The sequence below is a fragment of the Vanessa cardui genome, chromosome 10, assembly GCF_905220365.1.
Source record: "Vanessa cardui chromosome 10, ilVanCard2.1, whole genome shotgun sequence".
Classification (NCBI taxonomy): Eukaryota; Metazoa; Arthropoda; class Insecta; order Lepidoptera; family Nymphalidae; genus Vanessa; species Vanessa cardui.
This window is the reverse complement of record NC_061132.1, coordinates 5166955-5172663: the sequence shown is the minus strand read 5'-3', so window position 1 is coordinate 5172663 and position 5709 is coordinate 5166955. Positions and strand designations below refer to the sequence as shown.

Here is a 5709-nt window from a genome sequence, read left to right as displayed (position 1 = left end):
AAAAAGCAATATTCATTATGTCATAAAGAAATGACGTTTCTCCACGTTTTGAAGATCAAACTTATGGTTATTTCGTGTTAAGTCTAATTTTGTAATTTAACCCTGTCTATAACGTGGAACTGTAGAACGATTGCTAAAAAGGTTACAATGCCACCGATTATCTGAAAGGATCATTTATTTTAATTAATTGTTGTTTATATAGGAAGTATTTTATGTAAATAACTTTTCTTCATCATTCATAAATACATAATGTATAAGAAAAATATATTTTTATTGAATGGATCATTTACCCCAACTAAGAGCTGCCTCGTTAAAACACATATCCCCAGTGGTGAGAATGCAGGCGTGTCATCAACAACTTGGTCGTAGAAGCGCGACAGTTCATGTTTAAATTCCCTGTCTGCTGATGCGCACATCAAGTGACTTACATGGTTTTGTGTTGTTTGAAACTGCGGACGAAAAAATGTATAGACATCACAAACGACATCAATGTGTCTTTCCGCTAAGCGAGGCTGGGATAGCAGAGCCGCATGTGATAACTCCATCGACTCGTTGCGAACTGCGCAAAATAATATTATTTACAATACAAGTTACAAGTTTAGAAAGTATCTAAACTAATTTTATAAATATGATAGTAACTGTGTCTGTCTTTGTCGCTCTTTCACTACCAAATCACTGAACCGAATTCGAAAAAAAATCGTATGAAGCAAATTTCAACCCCAAAGAAAGACATAGGCTACTTTTTTGCCGAAAACATGGAAATCAAAACGCGAGCAAAGTCGAGGGCGAAAACTAGTATTTTGTTGATATGGTTGAGTATAAAGTTAATAAACTTTCTGTGGACTGTTTGTTACACAAGCTTTAATTTATGTATTATTAAAATCGTTGGACTATTTTTCTGTCTCTATGTGATATTTAATTAAAATATATATAAAATACAATATTCATATATGTAGTGAGATAAGTACTTCTTCTTGTGTCTTATGACAGCGTTCCACTATTAGAATTATAAAAACTCCCTTAATGAAGGCCCAAATTAAACACACTCCTAAATTTACAAATTTTCTGTGCGTCCAGTCATCTGCAACAAATAAAATGTGTTAATAGACTTGAAACTTGTTTAACATTATAAACGTTCAGATAACATTCACATATTGTAAAAGAACATTTTATATAAATAGTCGCATACTTAAAGACGCATAAGTTATTGACATGACATGATAAAATAAGTCAGTGCATTCCAGTATCTTGGTGAGCAGTAAGATCGCCACCAAGGCCCCCTCGCCCTCGTCGATACTCTTCACCACCTCGCATATGGACACGTGCGCGCGATACAGACGACGGATCGTTGTCTGGGCGTTTGCTATATTCTTTGTTTTCATTGCATCTGCTCAAAAGTAATATTTATAATCTTCTAATTAATATTTACTATAGTACCTACGTATGCATGTGTTTAGTATGTACAGTCAGGGTAAAGAAGGTTTGTCACCGTAAGTTCTATTTTCGTGTGCTCAGTTTGAGCTATAATCTGCTTTACCGATTGAGGATGACATATAGCGTCGCTATACATACAGGATTATTGGTATATCCGTTAAGTGGTGATAGGGGTGACTATTTGCAATAATTTAAACCTTCATATGCATGATCCAAAAGTGATCCATTTTTGAGTTATCACGTTATTTAGTTTTTTTCAAAATTTGTCAAAAATGCAACTTACTACTACTACTACTTACTTATTTAAAGAAAAGTATCAATTAAAATCTATTTTTTTCATAAGTTTGTGCTTTATGCGGATTCAGGAGTCGCGTCTTGTTTGGAAAAAAACTCTGAACCATTAGAAGCCAAATTCGATCAAGATGGAATTACTGCTATCATAATGACATGTTCATTGGAGTGAGAAAGTATACAAATATATCCTCATGTGATGTCCTCCTCGAAGATTTACTTATAGAAAGAAGATTACGAGACACAATATCATATACCAGAGAGGCAGAGGTTTGGTATATAGGTTAGTCTTGAGATCCGTCATTTTAAGTCACAAGACTGTCGTGCCAATAATGTAACTGAATGATTTAAGACCTCCATATGCCTTTGCATTCAGTAACATTGTGACGTAATTATTAGTAATTGACAAAGGAATGAATTTGAAAACTGACGAAGGTTTTCTTATTACTCTGACTGTACAATGTTACACTTATTTATATACTATTTGTTAATTAAATCTATTATCCAATATTACTAGAGGTTTGGGTCTCGATTTTGTCGGCACATTTCAAAGATTCGATTTACCTAAACTCAAGAAGTAATTTCTAAATAAAATGCTGCAGACCTTTAATCCACACTATTAGTAAAAATTGTTTACAAATTAAAAGTTAATACTAAAAATACGACCGTAAAGTTTTAGTTTGAAGATCAAGCTGCGAAGTCGCTTATTCAGCGTTCGAAGTGTATCGTTCACCGAGCACACGATGAATATAAATTGCAAACACTGCAGCACGTTGAAGATGTGTTTGGAGAAAAATCCGAGCGCAATAGCTAATGATGTTACTAAAACAACGATCGGTATTCAATAAGTACCAAGCTTGGATGAGTTATCTGTTATATCTATATCTGATATATATAAAAATTTTAACAAAAACAAAAAGCGACTTCAAACAAAACGCTATTTTAAAAGAAATTAATAAGCACTAAAATAAAATAAGTAATAATTGCATATTCAAATATATCCCTTCTAAGTAATATGAATCGAAAAATTTTCGACTACTTAAAAGTCGATTTACGATTTGATAACGTAGTTACAGTTATATTTATAACTAATTTACTGACACCGACTCCAAATATATTTATATTTTTAAATTCCTTTTACCTAGGAGGACTATAAAAATATTTTGAATACGCAATTAATTTTACTACATTTTGGTGTATATTAAGTTTTTCTTACTAGTGTTTTGTTTGAAGTCGGCTTTTCTTTTTGTTAATTTTTTTATTTATTAATTATGATTTTAATTAGGTAGAAATATTTAAAACCAGTTAATTTAACTGGCGATTGTATTTGTCATTATGGTCAATCTTGTACTAAGCAGTGGAATATGACCACAAACTCACATTGGGTCAGCAGTAGTTGACTAAGGTCCAGAACTTCTCAAAAAAGAGATTGTTTTAGAAAGATTTATTTTGGGAGAAATTTTTTTTAATGTTCATTATTAAACGTGGAGTAGCTATTTTCAATATCCACTAGACGTGGGTTTCTACGTCGTCTCGAAATGTCATTATTATTATAATTGTGGAATAAACAATGTTTACTTACACTTATAAATTGCATACTCATTATCTTTCAAATCAAAATCCATTTTAAAAAATACCTGACAGCCAAAAAAGAACACAAATATTGACAAGTATCCCCACGTTATGATACCGGAGTACCTTATGTTAATATCTAAGTGGCTGCTCTCCAATTCTTGATTTATCTGGAAGGAAGTAATGTTTAATATGTTATTTTCATTATATCAACTTTTTATACATTTTACCTGAAGTTTTTTTTTTATTATTTCTGTAAAACGTCGATCGCATCTGCATTGTTCTGATAGCAGAGTAGGAAAACTGATTTGAGCTGATCATTTGTTATGTTTCGATTCGACTGCGGTGAAGTGACAATTTATCAAAAGAATTATTATTGTCCTCTTCACAAATAAATGTAAACAGCGCACTGTGTAATTTAAAAAGTAATAATAAGTCCCGCTGCCTTTCTCTCGCAGGTTTTTCTGAGGTCTGAGTTTTTTCTATCTGAACCAGTTTTCAACGATCAATAAGTAATTATAAAGCTTCTATATTTATTTAATATTTTGACCTGTCAACTTTAATTATGACTTATATATTGACGACAACAGATTTTGTCTAGTCGCAAAGGAACATTTAATTTATATACACAACTTTTTCCTTAAAAATATTCTCTTAAACGCTAACAATTAAAGAAAGCTCTGGGCCTCGCTTACCTCTTCAAGTTTATTTACATATGACATATATCGGTTCATATTATTAACGCCATCGAACCCCGCTACGAGTATTGATGTCAATAATAATATCGTGATTACGATAACGAATACTTTTGACAATCCTGTGCGTATACGAGTTGATGAATCTATTTGAAATATGAATTCATTGAGAAGTGTAATTATTTGCAGTACAACTGAAACAAAAAGTATATTTTTGTTGCAATTATACATACACACGTATATCGTCTGTGGACTTCTGTAACACAACGGTGGCTAAAGCGTTGTCAGCCTCGTAGGAACGGGTATAGTTAAGTTTTGAAAACTTCCATTTTTAATTCCTAAAAAACTTAAGGAGGAAGATCAGGTAAGAATGATTTCACTCGCATACATTATCGAGGTGACAAGCGCAGTGTAGATGAAATTAGCTCTAGTGTTGAAAGGAATAAAGACGAAAATGTATCGGTATCACACTCGAGCCCTCGGAACAGTCCCCGTACGGACGATACACCACAATAGACGACAGACCTTTGCAAGCCTTACACGGTCTACACCATCAACTCGAATCGACAGCGTTGACATTGAAATAAAGATGTCATTCCAGTGGCGACATCCTCTTCATCGTAGCTCATAAAACCGTTGATGTTTCTAGATCAGATTAAGTGTTTTGAATCAATTATTTTAAAAAAGAGAAATAGATTATGATCTAATGGTAATCATATTGCGTCTGAACTATGAGGTGAACGTGTAAGATCTACCTTAAATAGTAGACTCGAACCTGTGTTTGGTATTTGCTAAGGACATTCAATATTGGTTTATTCCATTCAATTAACACTTACCTATTGCAAAAATCACGACATAGCCACCAATCTGACGTTTGCGCGATATTGAGGCGATGTAGCTGAGGCGCGCTGATTTGACTTTCCGTGCGCCGCTAATTGAAACGCGTTGAGCCTCGTTGCGAAGCGGCGTCAACTGAAGCGGTACGACACAGAGCAGGCTGGAGATGCGAAGCACTCTTGCTAGTGGACCGCTGATCTGGCATCGCTCAGTACGATCCATGTTTTAGCTAATGTAATACAAGTTATACGGTCTTAGATATTGTACTTGATGAAACGCACTCATCACATTTTCTACCTACAGCAGTTCGATGGGTGAGTGAATAAGTGTAACTACAAAAACAAGAACATAGCATCGTAAAAAACGAATAATTGCAAGTCCAATTTGAGCTTTCTGGATTACCTCACAATACTATCAGTTACACTGACGTAACAAAAAATTTTCGGTTTCCGATTTTTTTTCCTACATTCTTTTCGTCCGTCAAGATAGACAGCTAGGCGAACAGGCGGACTGACGACCGGACAAAAGTGAATTGTTCTTATATGTGATCCTTGTTTCCTTTCGAGCTACGGAATTCTAACAACAAGGTTTAAACTCTTCTATTTATTCAAAAGACGCGTTCATTGTTATATAATAGTTGCAAACCTACAGCGTCTGGTTTTTGCAACTGCTATAGTGGAGGTTTCGTTCGCGCATTTGAATCGTGCCACGAGCCACACAACAAGCGGCAGTTGTGTTGAACACAGTGTATTTGAAAATGTGTGTATATATTTAATATACGCACGTCATATAGAATATTTCCGACAATTTATCTATAATCTAATCAATGGATGGATCGGGGATATACTTAATTCACCATTAATTCCGATGTTTTTAAATA

General features: G+C 33.9%; 1 long non-coding RNA gene across 1 annotated transcript; it reads right to left on the bottom strand.

The window, feature by feature from the left end:
* Positions 1-2541, bottom strand: LOC124533227. Its single transcript, XR_006966682.1, has 3 exons — positions 969-2541; positions 291-449; positions 1-161 (listed from the first exon to the last, which is right to left on the bottom strand). It is a non-coding gene; the product is annotated as an uncharacterized LOC124533227 (long non-coding RNA).
* Between the last annotated feature and the right edge of the window lie 3168 nt (positions 2542-5709).